This window comes from Bufo gargarizans, chromosome 1 (assembly GCF_014858855.1).
Source record: "Bufo gargarizans isolate SCDJY-AF-19 chromosome 1, ASM1485885v1, whole genome shotgun sequence".
NCBI classification, from domain to species: domain Eukaryota; kingdom Metazoa; phylum Chordata; class Amphibia; order Anura; family Bufonidae; genus Bufo; species Bufo gargarizans.
The window spans coordinates 598,554,161-598,578,788 of NC_058080.1; the positions used below are offsets into that span (position 1 = coordinate 598,554,161).

The 24,628-nt window shown below is 42.6% G+C and overlaps 1 protein-coding gene across 1 annotated transcript in view; it reads right to left on the reverse strand.

The window, feature by feature from the left end:
• Window positions 1-21,139, reverse strand: part of MEGF10 (multiple EGF like domains 10) — a 115,684-nt gene extending 94,545 nt beyond the window's left edge. Inside the window, exon 1 of the mRNA XM_044291028.1 lies at window positions 20,921-21,139. The gene's annotated coding sequence lies outside the window, so the exon portion shown is untranslated. The remainder of the gene's footprint in view (window positions 1-20,920) is intronic.
• Window positions 21,140-24,628: the final 3,489 nt, after the last annotated feature.

The following is a 24,628-nucleotide window of genomic DNA, read 5'->3' on the forward strand; positions in this document are numbered from 1 at the left end:
AAGACGCAATAGGCACCCAGGACTTTGGATGTCTATTTGAGCAGGAAATCTGTATTACTGATTGATAAAGTACATTACAAAAAACATTTTTAGGCTATTTATGATTTAAAGGAAAGTTTAAAAAAAGTTGAGTTACTCCTTAGTAGTTGTGGTGGACACACTGGGGAATATGTCCACACCTTACAAGTCTTCTGCTCAAAGCTCCACAAGACTCCCTTAGGCCTCGTTCACACTTCAGTGTTTAGTCAGTGATTCCCATCAGTGATTTGTGAGCCAAAACCAGGTACAACTCTAAACACAGAACAGGAGCAGATCTTTCCCTTCTACCTCATGTCTGTGGAGGCTCCACTTCTGGTTTTGGCTCACAAATCTCTGATGGAAATCACTGACCAAACACTGAAGTGTGAACGAGGCCTTACTTCACAACCATTCTTAGGCCTCATGCACACGCCCATGTCGGTATTGCAGCCCACAAACCATGGGTGCTCTGCATTTTGACTATAACCGTCTGCAACACGGACAAGAATACTGCATGTTCTATAAACCGCTGTCTTTTTTTTTTGCAAACCTCTAAAAATGAATGAGTCCGTGTGCTGTCCTCAAAAATATCGGATCAGATGTGGAGGCTGAATATGATTGTGTACATGAGGCCTTCCTAAAGTAATTGTCTGGCATATGGCAGTTTTTCTTTTTGGTAAAGAGAACGAAGCACTCTCAGGAGCAGGAACAACCACACAACTATGGCTGCCAGTGTTGCGTCCACAGAGGTTGTCCGCCTAGCTCCAAAGAGAAAATACATTCTAACTAGCCAAAGCTTTTGTCAGTGCCTCATTGACACAGCATGGAAAAGCTGTAAGTATGATTATTTTCCCAATAAAAATAACAATGTTTATAGTTTTACAATTATATGGATAATTAAAATCCACTGCAGCAATAATTGTACTCATCGGCCTAATGAGCATTCCTCTCCCGCGGAGATCTCCCAGGAATTATTTGCATCATGAGCTGAATACAGAGGGAGCGTTCTCCTTCCACACAGTGCGGCGCGGCTCAGGAACAAGCTGTTTATAAGAAATGATGGAGAAAGCGCAGCCTTTTTCTTACAGAGAACTGAATGGTGGCTCTCATCACACTCCAGTCCTGCTAAAATTGTTACTCTGCACATTTCGCAAGCAAGCTTTGGTGATATGCAGCTCCATCTGTAATACATCAGCGCTCATGCATGGTACTTTATGTCCTTGATATAAGTGGATACCAGACCCCGGTGGAATGCATGGGAATTATAGGAATATCCAGTGCTGAGATGAATAAAAGTCTTTAATCTTTAAAGGGCTTCTGTCACCCCCCAAAACTCATTTTTCATTTTTGGGCATATTAAAATCCTTATTGGACGACTATTCCCTATATAGGGCACTTACCTTGTTCTGTGGCTTGGTTTCACTAAAAATCGATCTTTTAAAATATGCAAATGACTTCACTACCAGCAAGTAGGGCGTCTACTTGCTGGTAGCTGCCGCATCCTCCTTTAAAAAAAACGCCCCCTCCTCCTGCTGATTGACAGGGCCAGGGAGTGCTCTCCTCCTCCGACTGGCCCTGTCTGCAATTCAAATCCCACGCCTTCACCTCATTTGGCGCAGGCGCTCTGAGAGAAGGACGCTCGCTTCCTCAGCACTCCCTCAGTGTGCCTGCGCCGATGACGTCACCTCTGAACCCGAAAGAGAAGACGTCATGGGTGCACGCGCACTGAGGAAGTGCTGAGGAAGCGAGCGTCCTTCTCTCAGAGCGCCTGCGCCGAATGAGGTGATTTGAAATGCTGACAGGGCCAGCCGGAGGAGGAGAGCTCTCCCTGGCCCTGTCAATCAGCAGGAGGAGGAGGCGTTTTTTTGAAAGGAGGATGCGGCAGCTACCAGCAAGTAGATGCCCTACTTGCTGGTAGTGAAGTGATTTGCATATTTTAAAAGCTCAATTTTTAGTTAAACCAAGCCACAGAACAAGGTAAGTTGCCTATATAGGGAATAGTCGTCCAATAAGGATTTTAATATGCCCAAAAATGAAAAATTAGTTTTGGGGGGTGACAGGAGCCCTTTAAGTCATAAATCTAAAAGAATATAATTCTTCACATGGACAGCGGTAACGCGTTTCGATCTAGCAGATCTTAATCATGGTATGAGTTGAATGCAAGTATAGTGCTCTTATATGCCTGGGTAAGTAATAGCTGCACCAACCAGTTTGGAGTTACCATTGCCAAACAGGTGATTATAATATCAGCCATTCCTTGCATTTAACCCTTGCTGCTCACATATACTTGTAGGTAAAAACAAAACATCTGACAACCAATTCAATATTTTTAAGCAAGTCCATAAATCTATAAACCCAATGTAGAAGGGAAATAAAACCCTTCATGCAAGGGGGTATCACATAAGCAGACATAGATTCAAAAACTAACCCAATTCTTTTCAATCTGATAGAGCCTACTCGGGCGCATAGATGCACTAAAGGCCACTATATTACATTACATGATATTTTGTTAATTCAACTATAGCGATTAAACTATACCCCATGCGTTTTCACAGCGTACATTCCAATATTGTGTTCAAACTGCTGACGCCAAGCTCGAGGATTGGTCTGCGGCACTGGACCGCTGCCGCAGCACAATCCATGCTTATGTATACTACAGACGTTAGGTTGTCTATCCTTAGGTAGGGATGAGATGTCAGGGAGAGGGTGCTTGAGCGACACAATGTATGTCATATGATATAACAAATGACCACGAATGTTATAAATATTATATTTGCAAAGGCTAAGTGGACTAGTAGTGATACATTAGCTCACGCTTGGTATTTAAACCGTTTGGAGCTATTGTATTACATTGGAATATCCAATATGCCTCCCTGTTATGCAACAGGTCTTTGACATTGCCTCCCATAAACGTTTATTTTTTCCATACCAATCACTTTCAGCCCCATTAGTGAGCCTTTATGTACCGGTAAAAATTTTTGGGATACACTTGATATATTCCTATTTATTTTTGGATTAGAGATATCATTAAGATGTTCTAAAATACAGATTTTTAGTTTTCGTGACATACAGCCGATATATTTTATATTGCAAAGAGAATACAGAATCATGTAAATGACATACGTAGTATTACAATTGATGTAATTCCTGGTTGTAAAGAATACAGTATCCTCTGCATTCGAAAACTGTTTACTTAATACTACATGACCACACGTGCGGCAAGGATGTGAGCCACATCTGTAGAAGCCAATACTTTGTAGCCAAGTAGTCTTATGTGTTGTTATGGACTGGAATAAACTTGGTGATAAAATCTGTCCTATCGATGGGAGTCTCCTATATATGACATCACATCCCTGTCGTATCCCTTTACCCTGGCATCGTCTTCCAATATAGGCAAGTACTTGTAAACAATATCTTTAATTTGATTAAACTGATTGCTATACTGCAGTAAAAGCATTGGTTTACTTTTATATCGTGCTGTTTCCGACTTCGCCTTTTTGTTGATATTTTTATTGACAAGACTGATACGTTTTTTTTTAGAGACTAACTGGCATAACGTAGGGACTAATTTGTATAGCCACAAATTTTTAACCGCTGAGACAATATGTCTGCCTCCTTCTCATATTGTTCAGGATCAGTGCAGTTGCGCTTAGCGAGTGTCAATTCACCTATGGGGATTGCTTTAATGGTGTGTTTCGGGTGTGAGCTGGAAGCATGTAAGATTGTGTTTCCTGCCGTGGCCTTTCTGTGAGTTGATGTAGTAATTAATTCCTCCCCCATCCCACACAGTGTTAAATCCAAAAAGGAAACAGTGTGTGGATCTTGATGGTGAGTGAACCTCAAATTGTAGTCATTTCTATTTAAATGATCCATAAGGCCATCACCAGGTTTGCCAGCGAAGGCGGGTATTTTGTCCCCATTGATACACCCGATCTGCTAAATCGAAACTCGTTGGTGGCGTTACCGCCGTCCATGTGAAGAAGTGTATTCTTTTAGATTTATGAAATAAAGATTGAAGACTTTTATTCATCTCAGCGCTGGACATCTCTCGTTGTTTTCCTGGATTAGTTACGGACTGGACCGGGTCCTTGCACAAGAGGTAATATAGGGAGTGCTGGCTCACTCTTTTGACTTTTATGGGAATTTTAGGCATGGAGAATGGTGGGAAAGTAGACAAGATTACATGACGAAAATACATCTAACAAAAAAAAATGCTAGAAAAAAGTAAACCATAAGCAAATAACCAAACAAAACTGCATCAGGGGTGCACCTAGCCTTTCTGCTGCCTAAGGCGAAAACTAAAACGGCGCCCCCTTCCCCAATGCCAATTTCTTAACCTAACCTCTTTGGCACATTACCCATGGCCCTTCTGCTGCCCACCTCTTGCCCGTACCTGGTGCTGTCGATCGCCTCACCTGGCCTCATTGGTGGTGCACCCCTGGCCATCACATACCTAGCCATATGTATGTATACCATATACACAGTGTGATGCAAATGTCAATATCCTGTCCCACCATTATTTTTCTATGTGAAGTTATATAAAGAGGCTGTCCAATGAAAAATATTCTGCAGCATCTGGATCTGAATACTTTAGTAATTGCATGTAATAAAAAATGTTGTATAGCCACTGAGTTATTTAATAAAATGTATGATGCCACCTGTTTCTTTTTTTTTCATTTCTCTGTCCACCTCGATGAGGTGGACGCACATGCTCAGTTCCTTCAACTGCCTCCTGACCTGTGATAGAGAGAGAGCTGCTGCAGAAAGGACACGCCTTCTGAGCTGCAGCAGATGTATATATAAATCTAGCAGAAGAATTGAAGCCACCAAAGGGGGAGATCTTTGGATCCATGTACTGTAAGTTACAGAGCTAGTTCTAGCTCAGTTAGAAAGAGATTGCCATGTACGAGATGATATCTTTAAATAGTGCAGATTTTTTATTATAAAAGAGTAACATAATATATAAGGTTACCTGTCTTAAAGAGGTTTTCTGGAAGTCCAATAATAAAGACCTATCTTCAGGATGGGTCATCAGTATCAGAACGGTAGGGTCTGACTCTCTGTACCCCTGATGATTATCTTTTTGAAAGGGACACAACGCTTCACAGCATAACAAACACAACACCGTACATTGTATAGAGGCTGTGCTCTGTATTGTAGGCCAGGCCCATTTGCTTGAATTGGATTGAGCAGCACATAGTGTGAGCCATATCACTGATGAAGATGACATCATTGGCCTAGAAGAGGCCACAGTGCTCACCTGACCACTGCAGCCTCTTCAAACAGCTGCTTGGCAGAAGTGCCGTAGTCGGACCCACACGGATTTGATATTGATGTCCTATCCTGAGGACAATTAAGACAATTCCCATCTGTGTGTTTTAATAGGGAATATGAAAGTCAGAGAGGGAGTCCCTCAAAGAACCTAACTCTACGAGTCAGTAATTAACCATGGCTTCTGCTCCAGCACCAGCTTGTCAGTGTATTACATGACCAGCTATTCATTTCAATAGTTGGCATTTAATATTATAGTTCCCCTGCAGTAACATCTATGTCTTTCTCATATAATAACAGCTTATCATTTATAATTTTCAAAGGAGCAACCACATAATTGCCAAACCAGCTTCACTAGAAAAAGAGATTGTCTTCATGAGACGACCCTTTTAATTATCTTACAAAGATGTGGTTGGTTTTTGACTCAACCTATATAAACTATGGGGGTTGTTTACTATACTGAAATATGCCTAAATTAGGCGTATTTCAGGCACAGATGCAACTTCGCCCCACTCACGCCAGGTCTAAAATTGCGGCCGTGGAAGGGGACTGGCCGGCAGGCCCCTCTCATTCATCATGTTCTACGCCTGTTTTAGGTGTAGAAAAATTTCTAAATGTAGGACAGCTAGATAGCGGGCTTATATTTAGAACTGGAGCTGGATGCGCCAAAGTTATGGAGAGACCTGCACTTCTTCATGGATCCAACGTCAGCTATGGAGCTTTATTAAGTCTAAAACGCCGGTCTTAATAAATGTTCCCCTATGTGCTTAGTTGATATATAATAATCTAGTATATAATCTGGCCTATACTAATATAGGCCAAAATAAGCTTACCCATACAACAGTTAATACACGTTTGTTAACCAAGCAGTACTTTACAGATTCAGTGTAATACGCCAGAAAGCAGTCACGTGCCATGAAATACAGTAAGCATGACCGTGAAATCATGATCCTATGCCAACCTGCAATTGGCACACACTTGCAATTTTTTGGGGTAGCATTTACATAAACCTAATTTCTAGTGCTCAGCAAGCTAGAGAAAATACTGTGTACACCTATAGATGTGTACTATTAGCATATTCATAACAGTTAAAGGTGTTTTCTGGCTATTTTTATATTGATACCCCATGCCTAGGATAGGCTGTCAATATCAGAACGTCAAGTATCCAACACCCCAATAGCCCTCTGTAGTGGCTGGAGCTGGTTATTACATCAAGTGAATGAGAGCAACCCTGCTCCATCCACTAGACAATGGACGGGGCTGTGTAGTTCTGGTTCCTATTTCAGGTATTAGCTAGTTGGCAGGGGACCACCACCAATATCACATTGATAGGCTTCCCTGAGGATGGTGTCACAGGGCGCCAAAGGCGCACTCGGTCTCCCATCAGCCGCAGACCTGCTGCTTAGCTTCGGGACCGAGGATCTGTGTTTGGCCTCATTCCCAGGGCGGCTTTGCTAGCTGGGAGGCTCCCTGCTCCTAGGTCTGCCTTGAGCGCCGAGCTGATCACTCGGTGCTCGACTTGTCTGTCTGCCACGTCACATGACTCTCACTCCCCTTTATAAATACAGGCAGCCTGCTGGCCACAGGTTGCCTGCTAATTTTTAGGTTCCTGGCGTTTGTTGGATACCTGTATACTTACCAGATTTTTTCCCTGACGATCCTTTGCCTGCTCCTCCTGTACTGTGCATTCATCCTGGTATTTTGACCTCGGCTTTCACCTGACTATTCTTTGCGGACTCCTTTGGTACTTCTCGACTCTCCTGGTATTTTTGACCCCGGCTTCTCCTGACTATTATTTGCTTATCCCTCTGTATTGCTTTGTCCTCTTGGTTTTGACCTGGTCCGTTCACTATCCGTTATTTGTCTTGTCTGTCCTTCCCGCACGTATCCTAAGTCCTGCTGTCCAGTTGTCCCCTATCATTAGGACTCGTGAGGCAAGTAAGCAGGGCCCGGGGCGAGGGTGGAGCGCAGTGGTCACTATCCTCCCCCCTGTGTGTGTGTGTGTGTATGTGACCGTTACAGATAGGGCATCGATATAAAATCCTGGAAATCTCCATTATATATATATATATATATATATATATATATACACTTGATTTAAAAGAAGTGGAGAATCGTTAATACCCAATAAAACAGAAGACGAGCAAATTACACCGGTCATGTGTCCACACTGACCTATATACTACAACACCACAGAAAACCTTCTAGAAACATCAAGCCGAGTTCAACAACACATTGTATAGGCACTGTAACCGGTCAGCCAGTAGTGATGTTTCTATTGTCCGACTGTCACTTAAATGCTATTGCACATCTTTTGTTAGCGGACCTGGCTGCATTGAGGGCTTTTAGGAATCAAGGAGTGTTCAACATGGTCATTCAATGATCTATAGTTACTATCATGTACTGGAAAAACACATATCTACAGTCTTTATTTTCTATTTTTTTTTTCATTAGTCAAATGTATAAAAAGTAAACATTGATGACAAATTAGTGATTTTCCAATGTAAGGACTCCACATCTGTATTACAGACCCATAATACTCCAACCACATAACTGTAAGGGATGTTCTGTGCCTTACTATACTTTTCATCTTTCATGAACTCATTACCTTATTACAGAGATATTCTTCCTTACATGCACTGTTTCTAGAGATGAATACAGTGGTGTCTGGAGGCATCTACAGCACCGTGATATGAAACTGTAGGGACTCTTGTGCCTCTGTATAGGTTTCATACACATATCCTTAGCATCTGTATGAGATCTTAAGGAAGCAATCCTACAAAAATATCTATCCTTTGGTCAGTTAGTAAGGCAAAGGCATGGCTATAGGGGGGGGGGGGGGGGCAGAGGTAGCATTGGCTATAGGGCCCGGGAGCTATAAGGGACCTAAAGAACACATAAGAAAACATCATTATTATTCAAAGTACAGATGGGAGTCACTTTTGGAGATTTTGCACTGGGGCCCAGGATCTTCAAGTTATGCCTCTGCAGTAAAGTACTGGATACAAACAGGAGCCCCCCAAAATCTATAAATATATATAAAGAAGGACGTATATATGCATGTATGTATGTTCTGCGATCACTCAAAAACGCAACCATCGATTTTACCGAAACTTGGTATACACACCCCTTGCTACCTGGAAAGAAATCTTGTGGGGGTCTCAGCTCTCTAAGATGCACCATTCCTGAGATATTCCCAAAAAATTACCTGCATTAGCCAATACAAGCCTGCAAGTCTTTCTCTTTATATCCCAACTGCCATACACACGGTCACATGTCCCTTATCAGCCAATAGACGCTTGCAGGCCCTTAGTCTCCACATACACACAGTTTTACTCCAGGTTTCCATAACAACCCAGACATTTTTCTTCACTGCTGTAGGTCAGCTTTTGCCTAGGGCTAGATGACGACATGTGTCGCGTGACAATAAGTCGCACCACACATAGGGCACAACTACACTGCTACATGTGTCACATGATATTGATGTCGCACTAATGTCGCGTGACAATTTTTATAATGATAGTCTATGGTGTTGCACTGCGACATGTGACATGCTGCGATGCGACAGTGGCAGAAAAATCCATCTGTCATGTCGCAGTCGCAGCATGTCACATGTCGCTGTGTGAAGTCACTGTTAAAGGGGCGGGCACTGTGTAGGTCACTGTAAACGGGGAAGGGGCCACTATTAAAGGGGCAAATGCTGTGGAGGTCACTGTTAAGGGGGCGGGCCTCTGAGGAGGTCACTGTCAAGGGAGTGGGGTGCTGTGAAACTCACTGTTAAAGGGGCGGGCTGCTGTGAAGGTCAAAGTTAAGCCTTTTAAAGGCTTCCGTTTTGCATTCCGTCATAATACAAGTCTATGGGCAGAAGAACGGATCCGTCCTTCCGTCTTATGGATTCCGTTATTTTCCGTTATAACCATGTTATAACGGAAAGCCATAACGGAATCCCTAACGCTAGTGTAAACCCACCCTTAACGACACACACAAACATAGAAAATATACCCGTGCAAAGCCGGGTCCTTCTGCTAGTCTATTAAATAAATATTGGTGGCTTTATCCATCACTTATGAGCTCCATTTAGGTTCTCTGCTGTACCAAGAGATTAACACTGACCCACCAAATTTTACATGGTCCTATGTGTGGACTGGAAGTTATTTTATCTACTGTATGCTCCATCCGAGTCTCATAGAATGCATACAGAAAGTGACTTCCACTCCACAGACAAGATTCTGTAAGCTACGGCAAGTCAGAGTGCCCCTCACATGGAATAGCGGAGGGCCAGCACAGAGTCAACTGTAAGCAGATTATCTGCACACCTATTTGAATGATGTACCCCACTGACCAAAAGATAATGCTATGCTTTGTGGCACTGCTTCTTCAAAGAGATTGCGAGCTGTAATGATACCAATGACCTATCCTTAGGATAGGTCATCAATAGTGTTGAGCGAATCGAAGCCCACGAATTTCAGGCAAATCAAAATGTCCTTGTACTTCGTGGTAGCGAAATCGATTTTCCCTGAATGGCGGTAAAAAGTAAAAAATAAATCATACTTGCCACATCCGTTTGAGGACGAAGACCTGGCCACTGCCATCTTGAAGATCACGCACAAAATCCCATGTGCAATGACGTATGACATCACCGCGCCCACCCTGATGACGCCGAAGTGATGACATGTGATCATGGGCCGCACGAGATTTTACACAAGATCTTCAATGCATATGGTGACGCCGGCTCTTCAAAATCAAATGGATGAGGTATGTATGATTTAATTTTTTTATTTTACACTTTAATATTAATGTCAGATGCTGGGATCAGCTATGAACGCGGCATCTGAGGGGTAAAATGATGGGGAGCGGCGCAATCACTGTTCCCTTTCATTGCACCCAATACTTACAAAGAAATTTGCTACGTGACAATGTAATTCTTTACAAACCAAATTTTTGGGGAAAAATTTGGCCAAGCAGACGAATTGAATTTTTCAATACTTCCCTCATCTCTAGTCATCAATATCAGATCGGCGGAGGTCTGACTCCCGGCAACCCCATGGATCATCAGTTTGATGGCATTGCTGTTGTACTTACACTGCACCACCACCGCCAGAGGGTTCATACAAACACATATTCATTCAGACTTCAAAGTGCAGGAAACATTTGGAAATGTCAGCAAATTGTATGTTGCAAGTGTTCCTTATATGTAATAGGAGCATATATGAGCATATTTGGGAATAAGAATTGGCCTGCGAACTGCGGACAGCTATGACTGCTTCAAGTGCCTTTATCCAACACTGGATATGGCAATTTTGGCATCTGGCACCCTTCCAGGCTCTTCCTCAGGATGAGGGACACTGCATAGCAATACACAGACACCAGAATGGCGGTCCTAATGTTTTCTTGCTATAAGACACATTATCTTCGGTCATACGAATGAAGCCATGCTACTGGTATGAGTCTCTTTGGGGGCTTATGTTTTTAGCTCATAATCCAGAAATCCATAGCTCTTAAATAGTGTGTGTCTTGTCTCTACAAAATGTAATCAAAATGGGAATCACTGCACATCATTTGTTCTCGCCCTCTTCTCATCAGCAACAGTAAGGCCCCTTTCACACGGACGAGTTTTCCGCTCGGGTGCAATGCGTGAGGTGAACGCATTGCACCAGCACTGAATCCCGACCCATTCATTTCTATGGGGCTGTGCACATGAGCAGTGATTTTCACGCATCACTTGTGCGTTGCGTGAAAATTGCAGCATGCTCCTCTTTGTGCGTTTTTCACGTAACACAGGCCCCATAGAAATTAATGGGGTTGCGTGAAAACCGCAAGCATCCGCAAGCAAGTGCGGATGCGGTGCGATTTTCACGCACGGTTGCTAGGTGACGATCGGGATGGAGACCCGATCATTATTATTTTCTCTTATAACATAGTTATAAGGGAAAATAATAGCATTCTGAATACAGAATGCATAGTAAAATAGTGCTGGAGGGGTTAAAAAAAAAAATAACAATTTAACTCACCTTAATCCACTTGTTTGCGCAGCCGGTATCTCTTCTGTGAGGAAAAGGACCTTTGATGACGTCACTACGCTCATCACATGATCCATCACCATGGTGATGGATCATGTGAATGACCATGTGATGAGCGTAGTGACGTCATCAAAGGTCCTTTTCCTCACAGATTAAGACAGAAGAGATGCCGGCTGCGCGAACAAGTGGATTAAGGTGAGTTAAAATATTTACTATGCATTCTGTATTCAGAATGCTATTATTTTCCCTTATAACTATGTTAAAAGGTAAAATAATACAATCTACACAACCTTGAACCCAAACCTGAACTTCTGTGAAGTTCGGGTCTGGGTACCACAGTCGGTTTTTTATCACGCACGTGCAAAACACGTTGCACCCGCGCGATAAAAACTGAACAACGGAACGCAATCGCAGTCAAAACTGACTGCAATTGGGTACCTACTCGCGTGGGTTTGCCGCAATGCACCGGGACGAATCCGGACCTTATCCGGACACGCTCGTGTGAAAGAGGCCTAAAGCCTCATTCACAAAGTCAGTGTTTTGGTCAGTGATTTCCATCAGTGATTGTGAGCCAAAACCAGGAGTGGAGCCTCCACAGACATAAGGTATAAGGGGAAGATCTGCACCTGTGCTGCGTTTAGAACTGCATCAGGTTTTGGCTCAAAATCACTGATGGAAATCACTGACCGAACACTGATGTGTGGATGAGGCATAAGACTTTGTATATTTAGCAGTCTTCATGTTTAAAAGTTGATTTTGTTCAAAATGACCTCTGACAAAGCAACTTTAAGGTCCCTCAAATCATGTCCATACACGGTGTCGGGATTCGCTCTGGTATTTAGGATAAGCAGGTGCAGTACAGAGGCAAAATACAAGTTCGTAATTCAAACTTCAGTGTTTATTCACACATGATGCCAAAAACAAACGTCACTTTTGCAGTGTTGGTGTTACTTCACACCCAAAGGCAAGTTAACATAACAAAAGTCACCTTGGTGGCAGCTCTGCCTCAGAAAGTTCAAACACAGGCTTTAGGTGGTCTGTTCCCCTGACACACGGGTCTTCTCTCTCCAGCCCAGCACAGGCCTCAGATCCCAGCACACAGACCTCCTGAGCTCCACTGTCAGACGGAGGTAATCCTCTCCACATGGCAGTGCTGGCTGGTTTTATGCCTGGCAAAACCCGGCCTGGAACGTGGGAAGTAGTCACCCACCCAGCACTTAGACTACTCCCAGTAAGAGCCGTCCAGGATCAGCTATACAGCCATGCTAAGTACCAAGGTGTCAAACAGCAACTGCTGCTGACACATAAAAAACGGCTCTTACTCCACTAAGGCCAGGAACCTCGGTGACGCCTACCTATCATCCACGATGATTCCTTGTACCTTCTTACTACTGCTGCTTTTAAATCACGTTTTCATAGAAATCAAGACTAATTTACTGGTAAAGTGATCCGGATGGAGGAAGGATGATAGACGCTCCAATTATGAAATTCCATTATTTTGAAAAATGACATTCTTTTACAATTACATGCTAAGTAAATCTTATCCTACGATTTCTCTGTGTCAGTAGCTGGCAACATCTGAAAGTGATTTTCAGGAAAACATTCAATTTCTCCTGTACAGAAAGTTCAGGTTTCTCTATGGAGGATGTGGTCTCGGGTGTGACACGGTGGCAAAAAGGATATTGGGGCGAGTGCAGGTTGATCCAGGGATTTATTGGGAAGGAATTTTTCTTTTATTTGGGCCAATTGGCATCCATTTCATAGGGGTTTATGGCCTTCTTCTGGATCAACACGGTAGTATTATAGGTTGGACTTGATGGGACTGTGTCTTTTTTGTAATCTTATCCAGTACATTACTATGTAACTTGCATTTCAACTTAATTTAGAAGATTCTGTAAGTTTTTTTCATTCTCTACAGATGTTAAACAACTGACCTGTGTTCCTTGCATTGTGCTCTTCCCTATTTCTGCAATTGACCAAATGGATCCAGTAAGAGAAAGAGATCTGACAGGCGCATACTACTTGAGGTTTCCACTTCTGAGCTTGGAATAATAATTCGTTCTCACCATTATACGAATGATAAATGATCACTGTTCTGTGATATGATTCTCTGATGCCAGTGGCTCTTATATAACATCCTCATCAATTTATATGTGAGTAGTTTAGGTAAAAATCATTATGTTCATCAAATCACATTTCATATTGAAAAACTAATTTACGTGATCAATGATCAGCAACACCATTGTGCCCATTCAAATGTTTATATTGAGTTCAATTTATTTCCTCAGTGGCTCTATAAAAAGTGCTCATTTATGTATGAATGAATACTAAAGCTATTATTATACATGCACAATTGCTGTTCCGTTTCTAATGTTCATGGCGTACTATATATTAAGTGTGTTTGTTATTTATACTATGCTGGTGAGGCTATCTAATCCTGTCTTCATAATCACAAGAAAATCTAAGCAGGGTTCTTTAGCTTTGTGTGGAGCGCGATTTCTCTACATACTGGTTTAGACTATGAGTAACATTTACGTGTACATATAGCATCTCCTAATCAGCTGTGCACATGAAGCAGAGGGGGGCTCTCATGAAAGAAACCGAAGACCTTTGCTGCTGACTGATGCCTTCATAACCTTCAGTAATGGAAAATGTGGGATCAGCGCTCGTTGGTTGTCACACATCTCCAATACTTTATAGGACACCGCAGAAAACACATTACAGAAGGCTGGTGCTCGCTACAGTGACCTCAAGTAGCCACACCAGTCCGTGTTTACTTGCCTATTTCAGTTGTGCTTGCATAGGCTTAACCAGGGATGCCCAACCCGCGGCCCTCCAGCTGTTGCAAAACTACAATTCCCAGCATGCCTACAGCTATTAGGGCATGCTAGGAGTTGTAGTTTTGAAACAGCTGGATGGCCACAGGTTGAGCATCCCTGGGCTAAACTATATGAGCTAGTTTTTAGACTACAGTCAGAGGGTTGGTTTAGCTTGAAGACATTGCTCAGCTGACTTTGGATTCCAGATCCTAGTTCCTAGGATGTCTGTTTTACACTAAATGTACTCTGACAAGTTTTCTTGCACATAACACAGTTCAACAAGAACAGTAGACCCCCCCCCAAGACCCCTAAGCTTATTTTTCTCCAATATATAGTAATATTAAATCACATAGGACAGGAGGATGACATGAACCGTTGATGCTATGATTGTGGCGGTCTGGAGTTAAAGGAAACCTGTCACCATGATTTTGCGCATAGAGCTGGGGACATGGGCTGCTAGATGGCCACTAGAACATCTGCAGTACCCAGGTCCCATAGCTCTCTGCGCTTTTATTGTGTTAAAAAAGCGTTTTGAGTGATATGCAAATTACCTGATATGTGTCCTGTAGCCGGAGATGAGTCAAGCGGAAAGGAGCCCAGCACCACCCCGCGTCCTCCGAATCTCCTCCTTGCTGGCTGACGTCACAGAGCTGGAGCGCCGAAATCTCGCGATGCGCGAGCTAGCGCATGCGTAGTTCGTTCCCTGTGCTGATGCCAGCACAGAGAATGAACATGATGCCGACACTGCGCATGCGCTAGCTTGCGCATGGCGAGATTTCGGCGCTCCAGCTCTGTGACGTCAGCCAGCAAGGAGGAGATTCGGAGGACACAGGGCGGTGCTGGGCTCCTTTCCGCTTGACTCATCTCCGGCTACAGAACTCATATCAGGTAATTTGCATATCACTCAAAACTTTTTTTAACACAATAAAAGCGCAGAGAGCTATGGGACCTGGGTACTGCAGATGTGCTAGTAGCCATCTAGCAGCCCATGTCCCCAGCTCTATGCGCAAAATCATGGTGACAGGTTTCCTTTAATACTAAAAGTGGTGGGTCAACATGAGTTGTAGTATTCAGGTTTTTAATTTGGAGTCGAATTGTTAGAGCTTGTAGCCAAGTCACCTTATGGAAAAGGAGGATCTTTTTGTCCCCGAGTGGTATGTGCGGCTCCACCATTCACGAAAGGTGGAAGGAATCAGGTGGACACAGTTCTAAATCCAACAAACGGGCCACTGTGTTTTTGCAGTTTTTGAGCAAAGGCAGGAGTGGATCCAGCACAAAGAGTGTTAAACTTACTTATACAGTATATTCCAATTCCATGAACTAGCCACTTGAGTACCCTTTTAAGGTCCATCTGTTTTTTATGATATTGATGGCATATGCTTGGGATAGACCACAAATATCAAAATCCTGGAAAACCCCATTTAAAGGTATGTTATATTGTTGCCTAAGAGGACGCCTCTTATTTTGACGATGCTGGGTCAATAACGAGCACTGATACAAAATATATAAGTTGATTGGTTCTTATTTAAAGTACCTTTCTCATAATTCACTGCAAAGTGAAGGACGCTGCCAGAAAGAAGATCATCATTTTCTCAATTAACTGCTATGGGACTCCCAAAAATAGCCAAGCAAGCATGCGACCATCCCTCCATTGACAACTATGGGAGGTCCCATAGCGGTAAACAGAGAAAGCTGTGCATGTTCTTGATATAGGGGCGAGTCCCAGAGGTGGGACGTGCACCTACTGGACATTAAAAGGGTAACTGTCATGTTTTTATCAAAAAATCTATTTTAGCATATGTTACTGCTGCAGGAGCATTATGCACAAAGCAATCTTTAATTTCTTCACATACCACTGTTTTCCTTGAGTTTTTCCCTTAGTTATGACTGTTTAAACATTTATAATATGAGGACCTTCTCAAGATGGCTCCTCTGACAGTTCTCTGAGGCCAAAACTGTCTTCCCTCATTTCCCATACACACTTGCTGTAGCCAGCAGCTCCCTGCCAGCCAATCAGATTGTCTTACTGAGAGACACGCCTCCTCACTATGAAGCCTAATGCAGCCATGCAGTGTGAAGGACCGCCCCTCTTCTCCTATCTTCTTAGCCAGAGACAGAAAAGCCATAGCAACTGTCTTTTAAGGGAGCAGTGGACAGGGACAGAGGACATAAATGAAAGCTGTTATTATAAGGTAATAAACTAGCAAATAAAAAAAATATATGACAGTTACCCTTTAAGTTATATCCTATCGATATGCCATAAATGTCCAAACGGGACAACCCCTTTAAGAGCTGCATAATCCGATTACAAGAAAACCGTACTGTATACAAGATTCTCATGATCAATTCTCTTTTTACTCTGGAAAAACCAATTAAGCTATACAGTAGGCGTAGACAGAGGAAAGGGCCCCCTTCTAGTTCTTCTTTATGTTGAAACAACCCTCAGTCTTGGAACAGGATAACCTAAAGCATGTCCTCCACTTATCCTCACTGCTTCTCCATTTCCTTGTTTGCTAAAATTGTGGTGCCTCCAGGGAAGAGCATCTACCAACTGGCATGGGGAAGAGCCAAGCACTTCTAACTAGACTCAATCCAGAGGACAACATGGAAGTGTAATCTGCTACTGGTGTTAAACAGAATTTATATGAAATAATACAGTATTACAGACGAGCAATAATACACATCATAAACATCAAATAAACACATTATAAACATAAACACATAATAAAAAAATCACATTTCTATATTAACATACACATGCTAGCCATATATATCCATATAATGAGATTTTCTTCAAACCCCAAACACACATGCCAAAAACAAAGTAGAAGGCATTCTGTGACAGTTCCCAGACATCAGAGTAAGCAAATTTAGCCACAAAGCACCGCTCCCTGTCAACTGCAAATTACTTACAGCAGTTAAAATGGAAGCCATCAAATGAACAGATCCCCATGGAAAATAAGATCAATGATTGGCATACAGCAGTAACATCATTTTGCAGCAGTTGCCATGGGTGCATATTCCCTCAAAGCTGGATAAACCAGAACAAAAAGGATGCCATCGGAAGTTATTTATTGAGTTGGCCTCTTCACAGAATTAAGCCACGCAGCAGGATCATCATAGGACCAGCTTCTGTAGCTCATGCCATGGGAAGCTACATGCGGTAAATGCAATATTACATGACCTACATTCATATCATAGGTGGTCAAGTAATTGGTGGTTCCATTAAGTACACTAGGATGCTTCTATTGTCTCTCCACTCTGAGAGGGGAAGGGGGACTCTCTATGACATCTATATACCTAATAGGGCATATAGGATAGTGTCCAGAAGGTACGATCAATTTGATCATTTAAAACTGCTCATAAATATTGGGTGAATTATGGAAATGTGAATGTGAAGGCCCTTGACTTTTTTAGCTGGATGTTGTTTGGATTCTTTGCAGTCTCACTAGCCTAGGAAGAGTTTAAAAAGATGATCGGTTGGGGTGCCTGGAGGACCCCAACTAATCAGATACTGATGACCTATCCTGAGCACAGGTCATCAATATTGTACTCTCAGAAAACCCCTTTAATGGTTAAACATGTCTACAGCTGGCTTCTTAAAACTGTACTTTCTAAATAGGACACTGGCGTGCGTAACGTAATCATACAGTATGTGGGTACAGTATTTCATTACCAAGCATCATTACATAATTATGTTCTGTGCCAATGAAATAACCACAGTGATAGAAGACCATGGACTTTGGGCTTGTTTACTTCCTCTCCAGCATGGACATGGTCACCGGCTCTACAGCAGACTATGACTGGCTTTAACGGTAACGTGTCCACAATAGACACACCACTGCTGAAACCTGTGGTTGGCCACAGTGACCATGCCCATGCCCAGGAGGAAATAAACAAGCCGGGGACCAGAAGATGGACATGTGGAAGTCAGCCAATAGTGGAGGCAGGCAGCAGGCATTAGTTGAACGTTAGATATTCCTGGACAAACACTTTAAGGTCTGCAGCAAGTTGTGAGACTGCAGGATTTTTTTTTTCTCACAGCACCTTTGCTAATTTGGAGAGTCCTTGGTAAAAATAAAATAGTTCAGGGTAGGTTAACATATGCATTCAGAAATCCATTTGCCTGATCCAGCAAAGTAACAGGCTACCAGATTTCACCATAACCGGCAGAGCCGGATACGGCCGTTCACTACCAGATAACCATTTACTATTATGGGATGTGAAGGGGATCCAGTCAAGTTGTGGCGAAATGCCAGCATTTATGCTGGATAGCGGCCAGATCCCTGTTTGATCCCATTGTAGTCAATGGGGTCCAGCGGTGTCCTGTGTGTCTAGTAATGCCAAATCCGGTGAACTCCGGCAGGCTGTTCCTCTGCTGGAACAACCTGCCAGATTTCAGAATGCTACAGTGAACATAGCCTAAACTGGGTATTGTGATTTGCTGCGCAGATTTGCAGTAGTGTATTTCCATAACTGACCCTTACTGAGTTCGGGTACTAAAATATACATATTTTTTATTTAGTACCTACCAGTCATCTACTATTGTTCTGATTAGAAAACTAGCGAGGCCTAATGCCTTTTACACCTGCTTCCACACAGCGGGTGTTTCTAATTAACTTTCCATGCCTTGCTCAAGACACATCATGTTTTTGCCAAAAAAAAAAAACTGTTTCCACAGCTTACTGGGCAGGCAGTGGGCTGTGGCTGGAGTGTTGTGCTCCGGTGACGGAATCTACAGCTGTCGTCCAGCAGGTGACAACACAAACAAGTCAAGATGCTCCATCTCACATGGATAGTATCCCTGTGTAGTATCTCACATGGACAGTATCCTTGTATAGTATCTCGCATGGAAAGTATCCTTGTGTAGTATCTGACATGGACAGTATCCTTGTGTAGTATCTGACATGGACAAAATCCTTGTGTAGAATCTGACATGGACAGTATCCTTGTGTAGTATCTGACATGGACAGTATCCTTGTGTAGTATCTGACATGGACAGCATCCTTGTGTAGTATCTGACATGGACAGCATCCTTGTATAATATCTGACATGGACAGTATCCTTGTGTAGTATCTGACATGGACAGTATCCTTGTGTAGTATCTGACATGGACAGTATCCTTGTGTAGTATCTGACATGGACAGTATCCTTGTGTAGTATCTGACATGGACAGCATCCTTGTATAATATCTGACATGGACAGTATCCTTGTGTAGTATCTCACATGGACAGTATCCTTGTGTAGTATCTCACATGGACAGTATCCTTGTGTAGTATCTCACATGGACAGCATACTTGTGTGGTATCTCACATGGACAGTATCCTTGTGTAGTATCTCACATGGACAGCATACTTGTGTGGTATCTCACATGGACAGTATCCTTGTGTAGTATCTCACATGGACAGTATCCTTGTGTAGTATCTCACATGGACAGTATCCTTGTGTAGTATCTCACATGGACAGTATCCTTGTGTAGTATCTTACATGGACAGTATCCTTGTGTAGTATCTCACATGGACAGTATCCTTGTGTAGTATCTCACATGGGCAGTATCCTTGTGTAGTATCTCACATGGACAGCATCCTTGTGTAGTATCTCACATGGACAGCATCCTTGTGTAGTATCTCACATGGACAGTATCCTTGTGTAGTATCTCACATGGACAGTATCCTTGTGTAGTATCTCACATGGACAGTATCCTTGTGTAGTATCTCACATGGACAGTATCCTTGTGTAGTATCTCACATGGACAGTATCCTTGTGTAGTATCTCACATGGGCAGTATCCTTGTGTAGTATCTCACATGGACAGTATCCTTGTGTAGTATCTCACATGGACAGCATCCTTGTGTAGTATTTCACATGGACAGTATCCTTGTGTAGTATCTCACATGGACAGTATCCTTGTGTAGTATCTCACATGGACAGTATCCTTGTGTAGTATCTCACATGGACAGTATCCTATCATAAACTGTGTTCTATCAATGCATCAAGTATTCAGGAAATTACATTTATAAAAACTTTCTAGCAAGGTGCAAAAAGTTTGCAAAACATATACTAACTCTGGCATTTTCGTATGTATGTACAAAAACAAATCAGATTATAGAAATTGCAACGCTGGAGAAAAAAAAAACACGGCCTCTTTGGTGAACCTCGTGGTTTAACTACAGTCAGCGATGGGGTTGTTGTGTGATGCAATCCCTAAATACTTTGCGCGATGGGTGGGGGGATGTTTAAATTAAACAAAACTGTCCAGAGTATAGATCTGTAATAAGAGTTATAGCAGATCGCTGACGGTAGTGTCATTTATCACTTTTACAACAATCAATGCATCATGTTAGCAGAAGATATATGTCAGCAGGAATCGAGGCTGCCCCTATAACATCACTAGTTAGATTTTGCATATGGTGAACATGAACTCATAAGCAAAATACACAAGGGATTTATTTGGGCAAAAGTTTGGCTTTGCATTTAAAAAAAAGTGATATACGGTATATATTAGTTACAGGCAAGCACATTGACCCATGGATTTGCCAAATGATCATTCTGCCATCTCATATAATACAATAGGTGTATCAAACTGGTGATTATAAAAGTGTACAACAAACACGCCTACTCAATTTGCCCCATTTCTCCTAATAGTGGATTGATTTAGATGCCCCCGGTCGAGGGTATTAAATTAGCTCAATAGGAAGTGAAAAGTTAGTACAAATTCATATTTATCACATAAGTGAGAGAAGTGGGGAATGAAGCTTATCCCAGCATGCAGAGTATACTTCAATGTCCTTACCTCAGTTACTGACTGGGATGCAAGTCCTCAAACTTCTCTGGATCATTGAGATCCTCCTGGAACTTTTTGAATTTTCATGAACTCTTCACCATAAGAACAAAAATAAGTAAAAGATGAAATATGAAGCCACACGATGAAAGTTCTGGAGAGGGAAAGCTCCTGCTGGTCCTAAGATGTGAAGATCTGTGTACTGTGAAGCAGCCTCCAGACCTCAGTGCATTGCTCAGAGCTCAGTGCCTGTTGTCACTGTTCTTCACAATCCCATTCAGAGAGGCTGTGGGGTTGAGGAGGGGGCGGGAGGGACAGGCAGTATTCACAGGCTGCTTCATATAGACCTATTGTTGTATCTGCTGAGAAAAGTACCAAAGGGTTTTCCTTGGAGTTTCAGGGCTCCATCATAGTTTCTAAAAAGCAGACCAATAAGAAATGCTGCAGTCATGGAAAATTATGTAGCTCGGCTAAATTGGTTATTCACAATTAATCTTTTGTAGTGGACTATGGACCTTTACAAGTTTACATTCTGAAAGAATTGATAGAACTCTCCCCCTCTCTCCCTCTCTTTATGTATCGTTATGCAGTTCATGTAAAAATGACATCATGAAGTTTAAACATAATCCAGATTATCATAGATTTTGGAAATATAGTTAAAGGAGTTGTCTCACTTCAATAAATGGCATTTATCATGTAGATAAGTTAATACAAGGCACTTACTAATGTGATTGTCCATATTGCCTCCTTTGCTGCCTGGATTTATTTTTCCATCATATTATACACTGCTCATATCCGGGGGTTATGGCCACCGCTACAGTGCAGATATGAGGTGGCCAGCTGCTCCCACAAACCCGGCCACTGACTGGCACTTTTTCCTATAATGTGCAAACACGACCACCACTGCTGGATTACAGGGTAGTCGTAACCCCTGGAAATGAGCCGTGTATAATGTGATGGAAAAAGGAATCTAGCCAGCAAAGGAAGCAATATGGACAATCACAATACATTAGTAAGTACCTTGTATTAACGTCCTCTACATGATAAATGCCATTTCCTGAAGGAGACAACACCTTTAAAGGTAGAATGTGTATTGCTCCAATTCAGCTATATAACTTTGGCCCTAAATGCTGTTCTCGATTGGCCATGACTTTTCTATGGGGACATGGCATGTTTGGGTTATTATGAGCAATAAATACTCCAATGAAACAGATATATCAATAATTGCTGGGGCATTTCTAGCAAGGTAAAGCATTGCTATAATAGTGCACCCCCATTAATACAATATGGGGGTAATTTATGAAGAAATATACGCCACTTTTTGGCATATTTTAGGCGCAGATTTTGTTGCAAAGGGGTTTTGTGGCAAAATGTGTGCCTTTTCCCTGCTCAAACCACCTTTCCGAGGTGGTGGAAGAGGGTGGGCCAGCCAACCTGTCTCATTTACCATTTTCTACGCCACTTTACGGAGTGGAGAATGTTTTTAAACTATGCCAGCAAGGTGCATCTGCTGCCAGCGCAGGGCTATGAAATCGCCAGTCTTAATAAATGACCCCCTATGAGCATAAGAATAACACTGATGGCACTATACATTGATCTGCCTAATATTGCGTAGAGCTTTAACCCATTGAGCTTTAACATACTCCATAAGACGTCTGAAGGAGTCCATTAGCATCTGGCACCAAGAGTTTGCTTTGCACCAACACCCTTTAAAATAATCATTGATGAAAGTAACTGTAATCTTGCTCATATCTTCCGTTCTGGGATGTGGTCACATAACTGTGCGCTTCTATCTTATTTCCTGTGATGTTACGTTCATGGGTTTGTCAGTGATAGGGGAGTGTCTACGTAACTAGCTGGGTGGGAGGAGCTATAAAGTAGCAGGTCATTGTTAGGGGCGGTGCCAAAAATGTGGCAGAGATAGGAGAAGTGCATCATGGGTTCGGTTGGATACAGGAACAGGAAGTGCTACATACAGGATGGAAACAAACCAGAGTGATTTGTTTACATGGCGAAAACGGGTCAGGAGCAGTGATGGCCAGTTCGCGGGCTGCCATCTTTTTTCACAAGTCTGGTGAGGCGCAGGTAAGTCCTTACCTGTGCCTGTGCGCGAGCCGGTCTGAAAACAGGTGCGGTCAGCCGGAGCAGGCAGTTCCGAGAACAGCCACCGGGGGCCTTTATCGGGCTGTTTTCGGAACTGCCTGCTCCCGGTGACTGCATTTGTTTTCGGACCGGCTCGCGGCACAGGCACAGGTAAGGGCTTACCTGCGCCTTGCCGGACTTGTGAAAAAATATGGCAGCCCACATATGTTCGCGGGTGAACAATGCAAACTGACCATCACTGGTCAGGAGAGTCCAAATTGAAAAAAACATGGGGAAGATAAGTTAAGCAACTTCATGAGCATATCTGTTAGACACCTTAGTAATCTCAGAAAACCCTTTTAAGTCCTGTTAATCCTTAGGTGGGGCATCCATGGATTGGACTTCCAGCACATCACAAAGGCAATAGATTGGACTGAGATCTAGGGAATTTGGAAACCAAGTCAATACCTTGAATACGTTGTCATGTTCTTCAAACCATTTTTGATCATTTTTTTCAGTTGCCCTTTGTGTTCCGTGCCACCTCCTTACTTGTTATTTGTCTTCCGGGGCTGTGTCTGATGATGAGCCCCAGAGGCACACACTGCTAGAGGCCAATCTCTGGATGGTGCTGGGAGGCTTCTCTGGTACCTGGGAGATTTGCCAACTCTTCCAGGAGTTGGGGAGGAATCTCACCTATTTCCGGTAGCTTTCTGGACATTCTGGGAGAGTTGGCAAGATGGTGTGTGGTTATAAATTATATAGATCTTGCCAACAGTTTACAAGCACCTTTTTTTATCTATCTTTCCCCTCGTTTCTCCTCTGCCTCTTTCCTCTGCCAATCCCTTCACTGACTCCCCATTGCCTAGCCCATTCAGTTCAAAATATTAACAACTACATATAAGGCCGGCTACAATCTGCCTCTTCCTTACATCTCTGACCTTCTTTTCCTGATACATCCCTTGTAATATCAGGCCCTCACAAGACCTCCCCTTTTGCTCTCCACTCGTCTATTCCTCACACAATTGTCAACAGGATTTCTTACATGCATGCCCCCTACTCTGGAGCTCACTACCCCAGCACATCAGAATCTCCCCAAGATCCAAACCTTCAAAAGCAACCTAAAAACCCTTCTTTTTAGGAAATCCTACTACCTACAATAAGCATGCTGCCACCACACAGCCAGATGAGCATCTTTCATCCTCACCTACTGTCTCCTTCCTTTTCCCTTATAGCTTGTAAGCCCTTGCGGGCAAGTCATCTCTCCCCCTGTACCAGTCTGCTAATAAGTTCATGCTTATTGTACTTGATTTTATGCTCATTTTGTTTTATATTATGTATGTATACCCCCTTTTAGATGTGCAGCACTGTGGAATTAATGGAACTTGAAAATTATTATTATTAATAATAATAATAATAATAATAATAATAATAATAATAATACACATGTAGGACATTTAAGTGAACATATTTTCAATTCCCCTATAATACTATGTGTATTGGCCTCTTCTTTGAGATGACACCCCTTTAAAAGGCTATTTTTAAAGCAATTTTTCAGTGATTGTCTCAAAGATTTTCCACAGTATATGTAATGGCTAGGAGGAAGATAGACACTAAGGGTCTCAAAATTCATAATGGTTT